This window comes from Hylobates moloch, unplaced genomic scaffold, assembly GCF_009828535.3.
Source record: "Hylobates moloch isolate HMO894 unplaced genomic scaffold, HMol_V3 SCAFFOLD_1, whole genome shotgun sequence".
Lineage (NCBI taxonomy): Eukaryota > Metazoa > Chordata > Mammalia > Primates > Hylobatidae > Hylobates > Hylobates moloch.
Window position 1 is genome coordinate 10,899,815 of NW_026652276.1, and position 22,083 is coordinate 10,921,897.

The window sequence follows — 22,083 nt, forward strand, 5'->3', positions numbered from 1 at the left end:
CCTTCCTGGGGGTGCACGCTGGAGCCGCCAGGAGTGGAGAAGGGAAGCCCGCCCCTGCTCCCTGGCTCCGTCGTGCTGCTGCGACCTCAGTTCCTGGGTGACCTCCTGAACTGCCCTTGTCTCACTCATCCAGGAGGACCCTGGCGAGAGTGGTGGGAAGACCCCCAGGGCGGGTGTCAGAGGCTCGGGTTCCACTCAACACTCTGCTCCTGCCAAGTATCACAGGTACTGGGGAGGCAGGGGCTTCTGTTGCTGGGATGGCTGCTCTTGCCACTAACGCCCTGAATCTTTCCTCTTTGTTCCTGGTCCAGACTGGGCCAGGGACAGCGCCCAGCAACACACACAGGTTGTGCTGAATGGTCCGCTTTTGTTCTGCTGTTGGGCTGCCAGTGGAGGGCAGGGGAGTCCGCCCGCTTCTTGAGGACAGTCCGGGGTCCTCCACTGATCTCTCTTCTTATCTTTCAGGTCTTTTGCAGCTGCCTTGGGCCCTTAGCGCCCACGTCCCAGACCCGGACATCTTGGCTCAGATCTTGGATGAACCTAGCAGCCTTGAGGACAGACAGGTGGGGAAAGAAGAAAGTCTAACTGATGCTAAGGCCACCAGCCTGGGGAACTGGGGGAGGGAATGGGGAGGTGGAAGAAGACAGACGGTTTGGAGGAGACGAGGAGGAATCTGGTTTGGCACAGAGCCAGAGAGGAAGGTGTTATGGACTACCCTTCATCGCCTGCTCCAGATCCGATGTGAACCCTCGTGTTTGGAGAAGGCAAGCTCCATGTCTTGCTTAGGCCACACCCCCAACATGCATTCCTTCACTCAGTGTTTTCCAAGCACCCCTGTGTGCCAAGCATTGTGTTAAGCTCTGTGGCAGAAAACAGAGATGCCCAAGACACAGCCCAGCCACCAAGGATGTGGTCATGTGAAACCTTCTATGAGTGGCATTCTTTCACGTGCATTCAATTGTTTAATTTTCATCACAGCCTCTGTGACCTACACATTAGCCTCATGTTAATAGTGACAGAAGGTAGCATGACTAAACCCAGGGTCGCAGAGCTGGTTTGGCACAAATCTCTGGTCAGCAAGACAGGGCCACCTGGGTGAAGCATCCACATGCCTGAGATTGGCAGGTGAGCACCCCACTTCCCCTGGAAGGCCCTCCAGGACGGGCTGGGATAAGTCCCTTTCCTGTGCACCTTCAGCACTGTGCACATCACCCTCGGGCCTCTCCTTACCCTTGACCATGGGCTCAGTGCCTGCCAAGTGCCAGGCGCACAACCTAGCGCAGTGATTCCTAAATTTTTTGGTTTCAGGACCCCAAGAGCTTTTGTTTAGGTGGCTTATGTCTATCAACATTTACCATATTAGAAACTAAAACTCAGAAAGTTTTAAGACACAAGAATACATATATTCCATTGGGCATCAAAGCTATGTCATCACACATGTAGTCTCTGGAAAACTCCACTGCACACTAATGAGATAATGAGAGTGAAAACGGCAAATAATGTCTTATATTGTTGCAAAAAATAGTTTTGACCTTGGAGACCCCCCTGAATGGGTCTTGGGGAGCACCATGCTCTGCAGATCACCCGTTCAGAGCTGCTGCTCTGGTAGATGCTCAAGAATCCATATTCCGTGGATTCTAAGAAACGCATTTCTGCACATTTTAACATCTTGAGAATCAAGATATCTTTTACAATTATAATTGGCAGTGATTAAGTAATGTCTTTCACAAGCGATAGCATCTTATATTTGATGGAGTACAGTATAGCCAGTCAATAATCCAAGGGGCGCCAGGAGGCTGCCAGAGGTCCATGTCACATACTGAGTTTTGTGGGCTCAGGGAAGGACAGCAGGGTGAGTGGGGTCGTCGTGCAGCCCAGGCTCCATGCAAGACAGGAGATTTGGGTGGGAACTGGAAAGACACAGGGTGTGGACAAGTGACAGGGAAATGAGAGTCCGCACTGGGAGTGAGGAGAATGACTCTGGGCCAGGGGCCCTCGGCTCAGTCTGACAGCCATTCTTGCCAGCACCTGAATCCTCTTTGTTCTGTTCTTGCATCTTACCCAAGTGGCAGAGCTTCTCCTGTCCCCCTCTCTGGTTCCAGGTTCTGCTCAGGGACTGCTAAGTTCTGTTGGTGAAAGTGATGCCATCATGCCCCTTGGGACCACCATGCTACCTCCTCTTGGAGCGGCATGGTGGCAGCCATGTAAAGCGGTCCCCTTGGAGCTGCGGGGTGGACAGCTGTGGCTTCTTTAGCCAGTCATTCTCCAAGCAAGGACCTCGGCCAGCAGCCCCAGCAGCACCTGGGAACTTGTTAGGAAGGCAAACCCTTGCTATGTCTATTCCGAAACTCAGGGTGTCTTCTGTGCCCACCAAGCCCTTAGCGATTCTGACGCACACTCAGGTTTGGAAACTGCTGCTCTGTCACTCTGTCCACACTCTCGACGGCCACCTCTTGCCCTGTCCAGACTGCCGCACACCTCTCAGCAGCTGAGCTGCTGAGAATCTGGGAGCCATGGCTTTAGGTGGCTTATGTCTATCAACATAAGAACGCCCTCCTGCCTGCCAGCACATCCGCCCCCATCCACAGCTGCCCTTCTGCCCACTGCTCCTCCTGCCACTCGCCGTGGAAGAGGCGTCTGTCTTTTCTCTCCAGCCACTCTCTAGATGAGGATTCCACCCCTCCCCTCATATCAGACACCTGAGACATCCATCAGCCCCCACCTCCTAACCTTCCAGCTTTTCCTATCAGCTCTGAAACATGCTCATATTAGCCTTAAAACAAAAACAAACCCCTTCTTTGACCCCACATCCTCCTCCACTTGATACCCTGTTTATCTTACTTTCTTCTTAGCCAAACTTCTTGAAAATTTGGTCTCCATTTCCTTATCCCTCCCCACACTTATCCTAGCTCAATCTGGCTTCTATTCCTCCACCTCCACCTGGCTGAAATCTCCAAGCGGCTTTTCAGTCCTCATCTTCCTTGCGTTGATTTTGAGCCTCTTGGCTGAGCCCTCTCCACTAACTCTTTCCTTCCCTCATCAACTCCGGTGTGATTGGCTCCAGTGGGAAGGGCTGTTGGAATCAATCCTGCAACAGTTCACTTTGAAAATAAAATCCCAGGCTGTGCATGGTGGCTCCTGCCTGTAATCCTAGCACTTTGGGAGGCCAAGGTGGGCAGATTGCTTGAGCCCAGGAGTTCAAGATCATCCTGGGCAACATAGCGAGATCCCCGCCTCTAGTTAAAATAAAATCAGAAATGTGAACTTTTACATGTATTTGCCTCCTTCTCAAAATTTAGAAGTTGAATGTTGTTTGCAAAGATACCTAGTTTATTACAATTTAAAGCACTGGTTCTGTAAGGCTTATGGTTGTAATGAATCCATAGAGGGTCAGTAGATTAGCTTTCTGGAAATGTAACAGGCTCAGACAAGACTGTGCCCATTGTCCTCAGAGTTCTTCTCAAGGAGAAGTGTGCTGCATCAATTACATGCTCTGAGTAAGGGAGTGGATGAGTTTGAGATCCTGTTCTTCTGACAAGAGCTACAGCTATCTTCAGCTCCACCTCCCCTACCTCCACCTGCCCCGCTCAGAGGCCCCTCTTTTCCACTGAGGAGCTAGCTGAGCGCTAAGTGTTGAAGGTAATTAAAAAAAAATTTTAGGTAAAATTAAAAACTATTTTACAAATATATATATTCATGTATCCAACCAACCAATCAAGATATAGAACATTTCCATAATTCCAGAAAGTTTCTTCCCATTCTTTTCCAGTAAATCCCCACCACCACTGGCAACCACTGTTCTGGTTTCCATCACTATAGATTAAGTTTTATCTGTTATTTAATTTCTTTTCTTTTTTTTTTTGGAGACAGAGTCTTGTTCTGTCACCGAGGCTGGAGTGCAGTGGCACCATCTTGGCTCACTGCAACCTCCGCCTCCTGGGTTCAAGCAATTTTCCTGCCTCAGTCTCCCGAGTAGCTGAGACTACAGGTGTGCACCACCACACCTGGCTAATTTTCTTAAAAGAGGTTTTTAGTAGAGATGGGGTTTCACCATGTTGGTCAGGCTGGTCTCGAACTCCTGACCACAGGTGATCCACCCACCTCGGCCTCGCAAAGTGCTGGGATTACAGGTGTGAGCCACTGTGCCTGGCCATGTTCTTGAATTTCATATACTGTACAACATGTATTCTTTTGTGTCTAGTTTCACTCAATATGTTTATGAGGTTCATCCACAGTAGTTTGTTCTTTTTACTTGCTGAGTAATATTCCATTTTTTAAACACACTACAACTTGTTTATCCATTCTCCTGACATGGACACTTGGGTTGCCTTCAGTCTTCCACTGTAAAATTGCCATGGACATTTCTTTACATGTATTTTTGTTTTAATTTCTCTTGAGTAAATAGCATCAGTGAGGATGAGGTAGAAATGGCCCCCCCTACAAGATAGACATATTTTATCACTGACATTGTTTAGAAATGTGAATGCATTGTGATAATGTAAAGTAGATCAACTTTTAGTTAGTTTTATTATCATTTTTAAATTCTGTGCAGAAATTGCACTCCCTTATTGCCTGATCTGGACAGACCATTCACATGACTCTCTCCCCATTTCGGTACAGCCCTGCCAACATTATCTGTGCTATTTTACACTCCCACCAGCAATGTATGAAAGTTTCAGTTGCTCCACAACCTTACCAATATTTAGTGCTGTCAGTCATTTTAATTTTAGCAACTCTATTTAGTAAAATTTTATTTTATTGTGGTTTTAATTTATATTTTTCTGATGACTAATGATGCTGAACATCTTTTTGTGTGGTATTGGCCATTTGTGTATCTTCTTTTGTGAAGTGTCTGCTCAAGTCTTTTGGTCATTTAGATTGTCTTTTAATTATTGATTTGTAGGAATTCATCTTATATTGTGGATACAAGTCTTTTGTCATGTATATTCATTGTGAATATTTCCTTTCAGACTGTGATATTTCACTTTTAAAATTTTGTCTTTTCGTGAGTAGAAATTTATAATTTTGATCAAGCTCAATATATAAATTTTAATTTTATTGTTAATGCTTTTAATGTCCTGTCTAAAAATTCTTTAAACACCCATGTTCAAATTTTGAAGATATTCTCATGTTCTTTCTTTCAGAAGCTTTATAGTTTTAGGTGTCATATATAGGTCTGTGATCCACTTTTAATTGATTGTTTAAAGTGTGAGGTAGGGATTGAGGTTTATTTCTTTTCCATATGGTTATACAGGTGTTCCAGCACTATTTGTGTAAGAAATTTTGTTTTTCTCATTTAATTGTTTTGGCATCTTTGTCAAAAACCAATTGACAACGTTTAATGGATTTATTTCTAGACTCTGTTCTGTTACATTCTTTATTTTTTTCTATCCTTATGCCAATTTCACACTATCTTGATCGCTTTAGATTTCTAAGTATTAACATCAGACAGTATGAGTACTCTGACTTTTTCAAGACTGTTTAGCTTTTCTATATCCTTTGAATACCCAAATAACCATTTGAATTGGTTTATCAAATTCTACAAAAGAAAACCTGTTGGTATTAATTGGGCTTATGTTAAATCTATAAACCAATTTTGGGGAAAATGATATCTCAACAATTTTGATTTTAAATCCATGAACATGGTATATTTCTCCATTTGTTTAATTCCTCTCACAAATGTTGTGTTCTTTTTAGTATAGAGAATATAGAGGTCTTGAACATCTTTTGTTCAATTTATGTCCAAGTATTTTATGTTTTTCATGCTGTTGCATTTATTTGTTTCATTTTATAATTCTTTATTGGTAATGTATAGGCATACAATGGAATTTGGAAAATCGACCCTGTAGTCTTTTTTTTTTTTTTTTTTTTGAGACGGAGTCTCACTCTGTCACCCAAGCTAGAGTGCCGTGGCGTGATCTTGGCTTACTGCAAGCTCTGCCTCCCAGGTTCATGCCATTCTCCTGCCTCAGCCTCCCAAGTAGCTGGGACTACAGTGCCTGCCACCACGCCTGGCTACTGTTTTGTAGTTTTAGTAGAGACAGGGTTTCACCATGTTAGCCAGGATGGTCTCGATCTCCTGACCTCGTGATCCACCCGCCTTGGCCTCCCAAAGTGCTGGATTACAGGCGTGAGCCACCGCGCCCAGCTGACTTTGTATTCTTTACAACCTGTATATATTGATGTTTTAGTCATGGTATTTTAAATAGGTTTGTTGGGTTTTCTATATACATAATCACATCATCTGAGAACAAAGACAGTTTTACCTCTTTTCCTCAATCTTTATGCCTTTTCTTTCTCTTGGCTTACAAGTAAGGGCTCCAGTACAATGTGGTATAGATGACGGTGAACATCCTTACCTTGTTTCTGATCCTAGAGAGCAAGTGTTTGCTGTTTCACTAGGAATGTAATTAGTGGCAAGTTTTTCATAGATGTCTTTTCTAATAGTTTCCTAGGGCTGATGTAACAAGGTACCCAGGTCAAGCGTCAGAACGTTAACAGATCCACCGATGGCCCCTCATTCCTCTTCCTGTCACCACTTCTTACCCATGAGTAACCACTATCCTAATTTCCTGTTCACTGAGGAGCTTTCTCTATTTTTTAAAACTTCACATTCATGAGTCTCACGCTATGTGCTGTCTTCTGTCTGGCATCCTTAACACTATGGTTGTGAGAGTCTGTGTTGAAATATATTGGCAGTTGGTTCATTCCTATGATTGTAGGTATTCTTTCATGTACTACAATTTGTTTATCCATTCCACTGTGGATAGATACTTGGATTGTTTCCAGTTTGGGGCTATAACCAACGGTGCTGCTACAAACATTCTGGCACGTGTTCTCAGTGAATATATGTGCACCTCACTGCTGAGTACATACCTATCTGGGAACTTAGTCTCATTTATTTTCTTTTTTTAGGGATAGGGTTTTGCCATGTTGCCCAGGCTGGTCTCTAACCCCTGGGCTCAAGCGATCCACCTGCCTCAGCCTCCAAAGTACTGGGACTACAGACATGAACCACCACACCTGGCCTTCAGAATCTTATTTTCTTTTTTTTCTTTCTTTCTTTTTTTTTTTGGATCAAGTCTCACTCTGTTGCCCAGGCTGGAGTGCAGTGGTACAATCTCAGCTCATTGCAACTTCCACCTCCCAGGTTCAAGCTATTCTTGTCCTTCAGTCTCTGGAGTAGCTGGGATTACAGGTGTGTGCAACCATGCCTGGCTAATTTTTTTGTATTTTTAGTGGAGACGGGGTTTCACCATGTTGGCCTGACTGGTCTTGAACTCCTGGCCTCAAGCAATCCACCTGCCTCAGCCTACCAAAGTGCTGGGATTACAGGGGTGAGCCACTGTGCCTGGTCCCCAGAATCTCATTTTTAACGTGTCATGTTCGCTTCACAGATGAGGAGGTGAGATTTTCATAATGGTAGGTCGGATTTCATATAGGAGCTACCATGGGTGATAGGTGTGGCTGACAGAAGGAGGAACAGAGTCCTTCATTATCAGCTCAGAAGCTTCTGTTAGACCTTTCGTTGATTATCCTGCTGCACATGTGGTCTCAGGGTGAGCCACAGAGCTAGATGTGATGCTGAAATTCTTTGGTGGAAAGAGCTTCTTTGGAGAGAGGTGATTTAGTGCTTGGTTCTGGAGAGAGAACCCTCGGGACTGAATCTCTATCCCCACCAGTTCCTACTCCCAGGGGCTTCTTCACATGAGATTCTCACTCTCTCCAGATACCCGGACTGCAGGAAGGGGAGGCTGACCCACAAGGACTCTACTAAAATGGCTGTCTGCAAACAGCCCCAGCCACCCAGCTGCGGGGACACCCACCATCACAAAGTGCAGCTGGAAGCACGATGATGGTAAATTAGCCCTTTCACAAGAGCAACTACAAATGTAGCATTCCTAGGAACAAGTTTGTAAACGATATAAAGGAAGGGACAAATTCTGCTGAGGGGAAGAAGCTAAGTAAGTGGGAAGACAAACCATACTTCTGGATAGGAAGATTATGAAAATGTCAATTCTTGCTCAAACTAAAGTAAATCCAATCAAAGTCCTAATATACTTTTGTGGACAAGTAGAAAAATCATGCTAAAATTTATTTTGAAAAGCCAATACTTTGCAGTTGCCAAGAATTTTAAAATAAAAGTAGTGATGACTGAAGATTTCAGTGCAATGGAAATAGCAGTGCTAGAAGAAAACATTGGTGAATATAAAGCAGGCACTTTCTAAAGGCAAGAAATCATGATGGAAATTTGATATATTTACATATCTGAAAACGTCATGAATGAAATACAGAGGCGGGTCAAATGCGGTGGTTCACACCTGTAATCCCAGCAGTTTGGGAGGCCGAGCCAGAAGGATAGGAGCCCAGAAGTTCAAGACCAGCCTGGGCAACGTGGCAAAACCCCGTTTCTACAAAAAGTACACAAATTAGCTGGGCATGGTAGTGTGCACCTGTAGTCCCAGCTACTTGAGAGGCTGAGGTGGGAGGATCACTTGAGCCTGGGAGAATGAGGCTGCCGTGAGTCATGATTGCGCCACTGCACTCCAGCCTGGGCGACAGCATGAGACTCTGCCAAAAAAAAAAAAAAAAAAAAAAAAAAAAGCAAAAAGAAAGAAAGGGGCAGATGTCAAACTAGAAAAATTATAGAGCTCAAGATTGAGAAATGTAGTCTTTTAAACTAGGTAGCAATGAGTGCAGTTAAATCAGTTCCTATTACTAAAGAAGAAAGGGAAATGGGTAATGGGACTCAGCAATCCTTGTGAAAATCCGGAATTTAGCCAGGTGCGGTGGCTCACGCCTGTAATCCCAGCACTTTGGGCGGCCAAGGCGGGCAGATTACCTGAGGTCAGGAGTTCAAGACCAGCTGGCTAACATGGAGAAAACCCATTTCTACTAAAAATACAAAAAAACAGCTGGGTATGGTGGTGCATGCCTGTAATCCCAGCTACTCGAGAGGCTGAGGCAGGAGAATTGCTTGAACCTGGGAGGTGGAGGTTGCAGTGAGCTGAGATCATGCCATTGCACCCCAGCCAGTTTGGGCAACAAGAGCAAAACTCCGTCTGAAAAAAAAAAAAAAAAAGAAAAAGAAAAAGAAAATCCATAATTAAAAAAATAAGAATGTATAATTAAAATAATAAAAATAAAGCAAATGACTTAAGTATTGACAGCCAAAAACCCAGGGAGGGAACAACAAAACAAACCTAAGGAAAACAGAAGATTTGAGACTAGCCTGGTCAACATAGTGAAACCCCGTCTCTACTAAATATACAAAAATTAGCCAGGCGTGGTGGTGGTCGCCTGTAATCCCAGCTACTCGGGAGGCTAAGGTGGGAGAATAGCTTGAACCTGGGAGGCGGAGGTTCCAGTGAGCTGAGATCACGCCATTGTGCTTCAGCCTGGGCAAAAAGAGCGAAACTTCCCTCCAAACAACAACAACAAAAAATACAAAAATTAGCCGGGCATGGTGGTGGGCACCTGTAATCCCAGCCACTCGGGAGGCTGAGGTAGGAGAATTGCTTGTACCCGGGAGGCAGAGATTGCAGTGAGCCAAGACTGCGCCACTGCACTCCAGCCTGGGTGACAGAGTGAGACTCTGTCTCAAAAAGAAACAAACAAACAAACAAAAAAACAAAACAACAAACAAACAAAAAACAGAAGGAAGAAAATGAATGAGAAAATAGAAAATCTAAAGAACTGATAAGTATATTGAAGAGGCAGTTCTTCTGAAAAAAATCAGTAGAAAGAGACAAATCTCGGGAAAATATAATGAATAAATAAGAGAAAAAACTATAGATAGAGTGGATATGACAAATTATAAGGTATTTTTCTATACAGTCCTATCTAATGAATATAAATGCCCTGATGTGGGTGATTTTATGAAAAAGTATAAATGGCCAAAATGGACTCAAGAAGAAGTAGAAAATGATAATACCCTGTAATCAAGGAAACTACTGGAAAAAGTTCTCAAGCAATTATCTCCAAAAAACAGCTCTGAGCAGCCCAACCATTTAACTGGATGGTTCTTTCAAACAAAAGGCACTGCCAATTCCATTGATGCTTCAATTAATTTTAGCATAGATTTTGTATTCTGACACAAAAATCTGACAAGTAAAAGAAAAAAAATCACTTAGTTATGAATAGAGATTTTAGAAACCCAACAGTACATTAGAACTGCAAAGTGCTATCAAGTATCACTTCTCCTAGGAATAAAAACATAAATTTCGTGTTTGAAAATCTATTTGGGGCGAAATTGCTTTGTGAAATAATGCTTACAAGTAAGAGCTATTCCAACCTGAAAGGCCAAGAAAAGCAGAAAGAACAAAAAACAACTATTATGACAAAACCCATGATAACCACTATTCATATTTTGTTATTTTTCAAGAGTTTGTACTCTACGTATATACGAGCATGCACGCATGTGCGTGTGTGTGTTTGTGTGTGTGCTGTTTTTTTTACAAAATTAGGACCACACTGTGTGTGTGTGTGTGTGTGTGTTCCCAGTTGGGGGCGATTTTGACCTTCCTTGACAGGGAAATTTAGACATATTTTCAGTTGTCACAACTGGAGGGTTGTGTGTGTCACTGGGCTCTAGTGGGTAGAAGCCAGGGCTGCTGCTGAACATTCTGTAATGCACAGGACAGTCCCCACAACAAAGAACTATCCAGTCTAAAATACCAATAGCTCCAAGGTTGAGAAACCCTGATTAATATCCTGCTTTTTTTCTCTTGAAGATAATTTCAACATTTTCTCCTGTGGAAGGCAGAATGCCTCCTTCTTCTCTCAAGGACATCCATATCCTAATCTCTGGAACCTGTTACCTTACATGATAAAAGAACTTTGCAGATGTAATTAAGTTTATGACCTCGCCTCTACAAAAATACCAAAATTAGCCTGGCACAGTGGCAGGTGCCAGTAATCCCAGCTACCCAGGAGGCTGAGGCAGGAGAATTGCTTGAACCGGGGAGGCAGAGGTTGCAGTGAGCCAGGATCATGCCACTGCACTCCAGCCTGTGTGACAGAGCCAGGCTCCGTCTCAATAAAATAAAATAAAATAAAAACATAGGAAGGACTCAATGAAAGTCTCGATGCAGTGTTCCTGGTTTCAAGATGCTGGAGGAGGGCTCGTGACAAGGAAGGCAGGTGCCCTTGAAGAGCTGAGAAAGGGCCAGTTTAGGTGGCTTCTGACTGTAATCCGAGTGCCTCTGGGAGGCTGTGGTAGGAGGATTGCTTAAGACCAGGAGTTTGAGGCCAGCCTGGGCAACATAGTGAGAAGCCCATCTCTACAAAAATAAAAAATAAAAAATTAGCTGGCCATGGTGGCACGTGTCTGTAGCCCCAGCTAATCGGGAGGTTGAGGTAGGAGGAGCACTTGAGCTCAAGAGTTCCAGCCTGCGTAAACATCTTTGTGTACAAATGTTCGTCCCCATATACTAGGCTTTTTATAAAAGTTGCTAAATTCCTCTCCAGAATTTTTTTCAATTTATCATCAGCCATACTTGCGAGAACTGGTGACACCATGCTCTTATCAACAGTTAGTGAAGTCATTTAAAACATGTCCTTTAATTTCATGAGAACATATACCTCAATATTGTAATTTTTTTGTTGTTGTTTTAATTCAAAAAAAGTGGAAGTGCCAGATATTTGCTGATTATGTTTTTTTTTAATTTAAAGAACCAGCTTTTGGATGTATCTATTATATTTTTTGTTTTCTGATTACTTTATTTCTGCATTTAAAACAATTCTTTAATTTAAAATAATTTCTTTCTCTTCTATTCATATTGTTCTGTTCTTCTTTTCCTAACTTTAAAACATTGCTAGTGAAGATGAACGCCTTTTCTCATATTCATGATGTTTCTTTCTACAAATTGGGGGAAACGTTATCTATTTCACAGGTAATAATGGCTAAATAAGAAGATTAGGATTAAATGAGGTAAATGGCATACAGCTGGGAGGTGCTGTAACCCAGAGAACTTTCAGCTGCTGGTTGTTCGGATTGCGTCCAGTTGTTCACTGTTATAAACAACACTGCAATGGATACCTTCATTGCTCTTCACAAAGGTCTCCTCGGTCAAACCAAACAGCACTGCCACTACTGCTACCTCCTTCTGACAGCCTCCCCAGCAGGGTGTTGAATTTTTTTTTCAATTTAAAACATTTTTTAAAACAATAACATTGTTTTACCTGAATTTTTCAGAATACCGCTCAGAAAATGAAAATGCCATCAACAGGAATACAAATTTGAAAGTTGTTTATACCCAGATAACTTAATTGTTAATTAAATTTTCTATTTAAAATGAAAATACTTAGGTTTTCTGAAGATAAATATATTGCGTAGTGTGGAAATTTCAGATGAGATAGCGAGTCAGCTGTATTAGTTTGCTAAGGCTGCCATAATCAAGTACCCCAGTGGAGTGGCTCAAACAAGAAACATTTACCGTCTCAGGGCACTGGAGGATCTGAAGTGCAAGATCAAAGCGCCAGTAGGGTTGGTTTCCTCTGGGGGCTGTGAGGAAGAATTGGCTGCCTGCCTCTCTCCCAGCTTCTGTTGGCTTACTGGCAATCTTAGGCATTCTTTGGTGTGTATTTGGTATTGCCCTGATTTCTGCCTTTATTTTCTCACCATGTTCTCCCTGTGTGTCTGTATCTAAATTTCCCCTTTTAATGAGGACATCAGTCATCTTGGAATAGGGCCCACCCTAACGACCTCACCTTAACTAATGATATCTGTAACCACTCTATTTCCAACACATTCGGAGGTACTGGGGATTAGGACTTTAACATACAATTTTTTTTTCTTTTTCTTTTTTTTTTTTGGGGGTGGGGGCGGGATGAAGTCTCGCTTTGTTGCCCAGGCTGGAGTGCAGTGGCACGATCTTGGCTCACTGCAACCTCTGCCTTTTGGGTTCAAGCGATTCTCATGCCTCAGCCTCCTGAGTAGCTGGGATTACAGGTGCGTACCACCATGCCTGGCTAATTTTTGTATTTTTAGTAGAGATGGGGTTTCACCATGTTGGCCAAGCTGGTTTCAAACTCCTGACCTCAAGTGGTCTGCCTGTCTTGGCCTCCCAAAGTGCTGGGATTACAGGCGTGAGCCACCGTGCCCAGCATCAACATATGAATGTGGAGGAGAACACAATTCAGCCCATAACATCTGCCTTGACCATAATTAGACTTTCCTAGGATAACTGCTGTTATCCAGCTCAATGTGCAATCAATGTATATTTTTCCAGGTTTTCTCTACCTACATACGCACACCTACAAAGCTGATTTTGTAAAAAGTGAGATTGTATAATTTTCTGATCTGCTGTTTTTCACCTCGAATTTTCTGACCACCTCCCCATGTCATCCAGGGCAGATTATATTTTAATGGATATATAGGGTTCTATCTTTTGATGCACTGAATTTTATTTGATTGAAAATATTTATGTTTTTCCAAACGTTTGCTTTTGCAAGCAAAGCAGCCTTGAAGATATTTATATGCCCATTGTGCTTCTTCGCTTCCTAGCCTGCTGTTTTTCTAAGATAAATTGCTACAAGTAGGTTAGCTGGTTTAAATGGCCTGCACCTCGCAAAATATTTGACAAATATTGACAATCTGCTCTTCTAAAAAGCTGTGACTCTGTACATTCCCGCCATCACAGTACGTTCTCTTCCAAACCTGCCCCTCTCCCAGCCTTCTCCATTCCAGCCAGGACAACTCTGTCCCAGCAGCCCAGGCCAAAACTTGAAGCCATCCTCGTCTCCCCTCTTTGTTTCACACCCTACACCGAATCTATGCGGAAGTCCCCAGGCTATTCCTCCAAAGTCTGTCCAGCTGGGACCGTTTCTCCCACCGTGGTCCACGCCATCCTTTCGTTGGGACCATCTCATCTGGTCTCTCACCTGGCGCCTCCACCGCCCCCGCCAAGGCCGTTCTCCCCGCAGCCGCCAGGGGGCGCACTTGATAACATAAATCAATCCTGCCAGGCCCCTGCCAAACACCCTCCCCGGCTTCCTCTGTCATTCCGAATTAACCCCAAGCCTGGCCAGGGGGCTCCACACCCTACTCTACCAGGCCCGGGCCGGCGCGCTGGTCTCCCCTCTGCCACCTCTCCTCCCCTCTCTTGAACACACTTGCCCCGCTCCTGCATACAGGCTTTGGCCCCTGTAGCCCGGAACATCCTTTCCAGCACCTGTGCGTGGTTGACTGACGTCATCCAGGTCTGGGGGCCCCTCGGCACTCCTGCCTTCCCTGGCCTCCCCATCGAATGGTACACCCCTCACTCTTTGCCCCTACCGCGTGATTTTGCTTTATAGCACGCATTGCTCGCTAGTGTGTGACGCATTATCTGTTTTGTCGCGCATCTCCGCGTTCCCACCTTTGTCCCTGGAGTGTGGGCCCCAGGACAGCAGGAGCTTTGCTCAGCGTTTTCACTGCGCATTGCCCGCGTCTGGGAGCGAGCCTGGTCATGGGAGATGCGTGGTAGAAACTGGCTGGAGGAAGGGATCTCCCAAGTTCTGGGGCCATCTTTTTAGTTAATATTTGCCTGTTTGGAGGGAGAAGAGAGCGTCATGAGTTTTTGGCGGGGGCGGGAGGTTGTTTTGTTTTGTTTTGAGACAGGGTCTTGCTCTGTGGCCTAGGCTGGAGTGCAGTGGTGCAACCTTGGCTCACTGCATCCTCGACCTCCTGGGCTCAACCAATCCTCCCACTCCAGCCTCCTGAATAGGTGGGACTACAGGAGCATGCCACCACGCCTGGCTAATTTTTGTTTCTTTGTTCGTTTTTGTGTTTTGAGACGAAATATCCCTCTATCGCCCAGGCTGGAGTGCAGTGGCACGATCTCAGCTCAATGCAACCTCCACCTCCCGAGTTCAAGCGATTCTCCTGCCTCAGCCTCCAGGGTAGCTGGGATTACAGGCACCCGCCTCCACCACACCCAGCTAATTTTTGTATTTTTAGTAGACACAGGGTTTCACCATGTTGGCCAGGCTGGTCTCGAACTCCTGACCTCAAGTGATCTGCCCACCTCGGCCTCCCAAAGTGCTGGAATTACAGGCATGAGCCACCATCCCCAGCCTTTTTTGTATTTTTTGTAGAGATCGGGTTTCTCCGTGTTGCCTAGGCTGGTCTCGAACTCCTGGCCTCAAATGATCCTTCCACTTCGGCCTCCCAGAGTGCTGAGATTACAGGCATGAGCTCCTGCACCCGGCCATCATGTTGTTTTAATTTGCACCTCTCTGATTACTGGGAGGTCTGAAATATTTTCCTGTGTGTTTATTGGTCAAATAGTTCTTTCTGAATAGTCTGCCTGTGTCCTTTCCCAGTTTTCTATTTGTCTGTTGATCTTCATAAAAAACAGAGAAGACCCCTCTGTATATTAAGAATATTACCTGTGTCCATCAGAAGTCACTGGTATTTTCCCATTTTGACATCTGCCTCTTTATTGCATTCATGGGCTCTTTTGATACATAAATCTATCAGACTTTTCTATTATGGTTTATTCCTTGCTTGTGCATACAGAAAGTTCCTCTCCTCCTTATATATTCACCAATATTTCCTTCCAGCACTGATAGACACATATAATCAAACATCAAAATTGTTGGTCATCGTTACTTTTTTTTTTTTTAATGATCTTGACTATTGTAATGTGTTGGCTTTTCCAGACAAATTTTAGAATGGTTTTGCTACTTGTTTGCAAAAACCTATTGGGATTTAAAGTGGATTTGCTTTAATTTTGGGGAGAATCAGCATTTTCATAATCTTCCCATCCAAGAATATGGTTTGTCTCTCCATTTACTTTAAGCTTTATGGTCCGCAGTAAAGCTTTGTGCCTTTCTTTAGGTAGATTATAAATTTCTTCCTAGGAATTCTGTATTTGTAGTTGCTGCGAAGGGAATGTTTTTGCAGCCAGCCTTCTTCCTGTGAACGCCGTCGCGGGCCGGGCCTCTCTTCCCGCGGTTGGAGGAACCTGCAGAGGGCAAGAGGCACGTTCGCGGACCGCAGGCCTGGAGGTGGTGGCGCCTAGCTGAGGGCCCTTAAGGCCTCCTGGAGTCCCCGCCGGGCCTCGCTCGGGGCGAAGACCCCGAGAGAAACTGGATTCCGGCGGCGCCCCCTTGTGGCAGTCTGCAGGGCCGCGCTTCTGCTACTGTTGAGTTCCACCCCGAACTCCCCTCCTCCGCCTTCCTTCCGGGCTACAAGTTTGAGTCACCGCCCGGAAGGAAGGCAAATGATTTTTAACCACTTTAGACTCAGAAAAAGACAAATACAGTTTGGAAGGTGAATATGAAAAAGTCACTTGAGGCCGGGCGCGGTGGCTCAGCACTCTGGGAGGTAATCCCAGCACTTTGGGAGGCTGAGGCGGGCAGATCACTTGAGGTCAGCAGTTCGAGACCAGCCTGGCCAATATGGTGAAACCTCGTCTCCACTAAAAATACAAAAATTAGCCGGGTATGGTGGTGCATGCCTGTAATCCCAGCTACTCAGGAGGCTGAGGTGAGAGGATCACTCAAACCTGGGAGGCAGAGGTTGCAATGAGCTGAGATCTCACCACTGCACTCCAGCCTGGGTGGCAGAGTAAGACCCTGTCTCAAAAAAAACAAAACAAAACAAAAAAAAGTCACCTGAAAGTCAAACTTACTCTTAAAAGTGCAGCAGTGTCTTATTCATTCATTCAATGCCTATTGATTGAGCGAGGTGTCTCATGCACCAGGCCGTGGGGATTCAGACTTGAACCAAGACAGACAAGGGCCCTACTATTCCCTTTCATCTATGTTGTAATGAAAGGAGACAGGCAATAAGCAAGTAAATAAGTGTGATTATTTCCAAGAGTAAGTGCTTTGAAGAAAATAAAACAGTGACGTAAGAGGAATGAAGGGTGGGGGGTGGCCAGCATTGGCTAGGGTAGTCAGGGTGGGCTTTTCTGGGGAGACATCATTGAAGTGATGAGCTGATGAACAGGAGTCAGCTGGGGCAAGATGGGTCTACTAGAGATCACCCACTCTTCTCAAATCCAGAGTCTATTTGTTGTAGAAGTGAAAATTCAATCAGGAAAAACTGTAGCATGTGCATCTGGTTGCCTTTCTGTTCTTTCATATTCATGTTTCACAACGCAGTTGTGTTTCACCCACAGGATTAAAGTTCAGGTTTGTCCACACGGATAAGGGCATGTGGGGCCCCCTAGCAGTTTGTACTTGTTTAGGGAGTGTGGACATCTTTGGCCTGGGTATGGGAGGCATTTCTTTTTAGAACTTGAGCTGTCTTTTGGGCTATGCTTAAGGACATTTTTTCGTCTGTAATTATTGTTGTCAATAAAAAAGTGTAAGTCTAGGAATTGGTGACAGTTTAATGGGCTAAATTGTACCCCTATCCTCAATTCATATGTTGAAGTCTTAATCTCCAATACCTCAGAATGGGACTGTATTTGGAGATAGGGTCTTTCAAGAGGTAATTAAATTAAAATGAGGTCATTAGAGTGGGTCCTAATCCAGTGCTGGCCACCCCCCTCCCTCTATTCCTTTTACATCACTGTCCTTATAAGAAGACGAGATTCGGACACAGACACACACAAAAGGGGGACCACGAGACCCCTTGGGAGAAGAGGGCATCTACAAGCCAGGGAGAGAGGCCTCTGGAGGAATCAATCCTGCAGACACCTTGGTCTTGGACTTCCAGCCACCCAGTCCACGGTACTTTGTTATGGCAACCTTAGCAAACTAACACATTTAGATAATGTGATCCTTAGAATGAAATTAAGAAAAATCAAAGTATAATGGTTGAAAGGAATGGCCTACTCTAAGACATTATTTGTAAATAGGCCTTAGGCAAGCTGAGGCCTAACTAGTCATGCTGTACCTGATGTGAGGAAAGAATGTGTTCAGAGAAGGAGGTGGAACAGGGAGCTCAAAGGATAGGGACTTGAAAGCTTTCAAAAATTCATTCATTCAACCAGCAGTGAATAAGCACCAGCTGCTTGCTAAGGGGTGGAGGTGAATCAAGCCCAAGGAAGGGACACGTGAAGTTCAGAGCGAACTAAACAATAAATCAAGTCTGCAGGTCTGGGGAAAGTCATTGCGTATTTCCGTCATCTGCTGAAATAGTCCTTGAGTCACCCCCTCCACTGTCCTGCCTGCTGCCCTGTCGGATGCCTACTAGAGAACCTTTTGGTTTCTAATTTCGCATGACTTAGGAGAGGGGTGTTCACCACCCACCTGAAGTTTCACTTAATGAGCACCTACTGTGTGCCAGGCACTAGAGATAACAGTGAGGGATTGACCGGGTCCCTGCTTTTAGGGAGGCTTTATATTCTGGGATATAGAGAGAAGTGGGTGGAGTTGCGCTATGTTTGTAAATAGAGTCAGAAGAACTTGGAGAATAATTGGATGTGTGGGGAGGTAGGAAGGAAAGAGAGGACTCCAGGATGACTCCCAGGCTTTTGGTCTAAAGAACAGGGTAGATGGTTGTGAAATGGAAGCCCGTGGAGAGGGGAATGGGGGAGAATTATCTCAGTTGTGTTGGGTTTGAGATGTCCCTTAAGCATCCAGGAGACATTAAGTAGCAGTTTGATACGTGGATCCTGGGAGGAGGCTGGGCTGGAGGGGTTCAGCCTAGGTCCCGCTGCTTGCCACACAGAAAGCCAGTCACTGAAACAATGAGTATTGCCAGGGAAAATGGCTTTATTACAGGTGACGTCAGCTGGAGGGATGGGAGGCAAGCCTCAAATATGTCTTTCCCTCGCTAACTAAAGTTAGGGGTTTATATTATAGCAGGGGATGGAAAACAGGTGAGGCAAGGAAGAAGAGTCGCTCAGCAGGTGGTTAGATGAGGGGTCTAGCGTCTGTCTCATAACCACGTGCAGGAGAACAGGAGTTAGGGAGGGGTGAGGAAGAGGAGCTGGTCAACAGGCAGCAGGTGTGACTCACTGTACAAATGGAAGTTTCTCAAGCTTCAGTTCCATGGGCATCTGGCTTGTTGGAAAATTGAGCCTGTCTTTCCTCTGTTACTTCTGCCATAATGGCCTCCTTCTCTTCATGAATGACTGGGTCAGGGGTCCCTTACTGGACCCTGGGGAGAGCAGTTGCTGATGAACTCTTACTTTATGATATGATGTTCCATTCCATCCCATTGCTTACTGTTTTCTTATCTTCCTTTCTGCATGTAGAGACCCCAGTGACAGCAACTTTGTCTTCATTATCTCCATACACCCAGTGGTTGTTACAATGCCTAACTCAAGAAACAGTTGTTCAGTAACTGCTAATAGTAGGTTATTGTGCTTTATCATCTTTAGTGCTTACTAAATTCAGTTGAATAAAACAGGTATATACAGCAAGTTTCATGCAGCAAGTGTAAAAATACTTCCAAGTGTTTGACATATTATTTCTCTTAATTTGAACGTATCCCTTATGTAAAGGTACCATTTTTATCCTGGTTTTACAGACAAGGAAACTGACATACAAAAGGTTAAGGTGGCCGGGCAAATTGGCTCACGCCTATAATCCCAGTACTTTGGGAGGCCGAGGCAGGTGGATCACCTGAGGTCAGGAGTTTGAGACCAGCCTGGCCAACATGGTGAAACCCCATCTCTACTAAAAACATAAAAATTAGCGGGGCATGGTGGCACGCACCTGTAGTCCCAGCTACTTGGGAGGCTGAGGCATTAGAATCACTTGAACCCAGGAGGTAGAGGTTGTGTTGAGCTGAGATCACGTCACTGCACTCTAGCCTGTGGGACAGAGTAATACTGTGTCTCAAACACACACACACACACAAACACACACACACACCGTTAAGGTACTTGCTTGAGGTCACACATTTAGCAGATCAGTCTGTCTGGATGCATAGCCTGGAGCTCTTACTGTGCAGGCAAGGACTGTGGGAAAGGAGCTGTGGAGGACAATTAAAATGAAGGGAGGTAGAAAGTTGGGCAGAGATGGCTGGGCGCGGTGGCTCATGCCTGTAATCCCAGCACTTTGGGAGGTCGAGGCGGGCGGATCACCTGAGGTTGGGAGTTCGAGACCAGCCTGACCAACATGGAGAAACCCTATCTCTACTAAAAAATTTTTTAAAAATTATATATATATATATTTAGCTGGGTGTGGTGGCGAATGCCTGTAATCCCAACTACTCGGGAGGCTGAGGCAGAAGAATCACTTGAACCTGGGAGGCAGAGGTTGTGGTGAACTGAGATCCTGCCATTGCACTCCAGCCTGGTCAACAAGAGTGAAACTCCCTCTAGAAAGGAAGAAAGGAAGAAAGGAAGGAAGGAAGGAAGGAAGGAAGGAAGGAAGAAAGAAAGAAAGAAAGAAAGAAAAAAAAAAAGAAAAGAAAAGAAAAGAAAGAAAAGTAAGTTGGGCAGAGATAACTAAAATCCAAATATGGATAAGTCTTTAAAGACAGCTTTAAAAGATAGTTAGATTTTTTTCAATAAAGATCAGAAATAGCCCAGTGCAGTGGCTTACACCTGTAACCCCAGCACTTTGGGAGGCTCAGGCAGGAGGATCGCTTGAGCCCAGGAGTTTGACACCAGCCTGTACCACAAAGCGAGACCCCATCTCTACAAAAAAAATTAAAAAATTAGCTGAGCGTGATGGTGCCCGCCTGTAGTCCCAGCTACTCAGGAGGCTGAGGCAGGAGGATGGCTTGAGCCCAGGAAGTTGAGGCTGCAGTGAGCTGTGATCGCACCACAGCACTCCAGCCTGGGTGACAGAATGAGACCCTGTCTCAGAGAATAAAATAATAATGATAATTTGTGTAGTATGAGTCTGTCAAATTTAGCTGGGTGTCCTGTGTTTAATGTGGCAGCCCTGCCTGGTGCTTCTCTTGGCCTTGGCCATATGCCCATTTGGAACATGAGGGTTGCAGGCATACTCTTGAAAGCATTGACATTCTTCTCCAATATTTTTTTTTTTTTTTTTTTGAGACGGGGTCTCGCTCTTTCGCCCAGCCCGGAGTGCAGTGGCGCAATCTTGGCTCACTGCAAGCTCCGCCTCCCGGGTTCATGCCATTCTCCTGCCTCAGCCTCCCGAGTAGCTGGGACTACAGGCGCCCGCCACTGCACCCGGCTAATTTTTTGTATTTTTAGTAGAGACGGGGTTTCACCGTGTTAACCAGGATGGTCTCGATCTCCTGACCTCGTGATCCGCCCGCCTCGGCCTCCCAAAGTGCTGGGATTACAGGCGTGAGCCACCGCGCCCGACCTCTTCTCCAATATTTTTACTGAAGTATAATTTTTCTTAAGTTTCTAAGGTTTTTTTTTTTTTTTTTTCAGCCAACAGAGCTCTCAGCCCATTATCGTGGGTTTTTTCTCTCACAGGAAATAGGCTAGCTTGAGTAACAGCTTATGATTCTTCTGCATTTTTCTGACAGAATTTGGGCTTGTACTTTATAAGTCTCCAGCATGCTTGGTCTTGCCATCTGCTTCGGAAATAGTCTCCTCTATCATTAAAGGGCAAATTCTCTCTAAATTGGCTATTTGGTGCACACTGATTTCTTTTTCTTGATGCAATTCAGGAAGGACTTGGAGTTCCTGCTGGAGCTGTCGCCTCCCCTTTCTGTGTTCGTCTGACTTCAATGAGGCTGTCTCAGTTTGTAGATTTTAAATCTGAAGGCATCGATCATTTCATCTCCTTCAGCTAATTTAGTGTACATTTGATTTCTTTTAAGGTGTTTTAGCTGGGCTCAGTGGCTCATTGCTGTAACCCCAACACTTTGGGAGGCTGAGGTGAGTGGATTACTTGAGCCCAGGAGTTGGAGACCAGCATGGGCAAGCTAAAAAGACCCTGTCTCTACAAAAAATACAAAATTAGCCAGGTGTGGTGGTGTGCACCTGTAGTCCCAGCTACTTGGGAGGCTGAGGTGGGAGGATTGCTCAAGCCCAGGAGGTCCAGGCTTCAGTGAGCCATGTATGTGGCACTGCACTGCAGCCTGGGCGACCCTGTCTCAAAAAAATAAATAAATAAATAAATACATACATACATACATACATACATAAAAAAAAAGTGTTTTATAAGAATCCTTTGAGTTGCCTTCACTTCTTCAAAACTCCTTTTGAATAATCTAGGAGCCGTTGGTTTTCGAATGCAGTTGTTCTACCCAGTTCTGAGCTC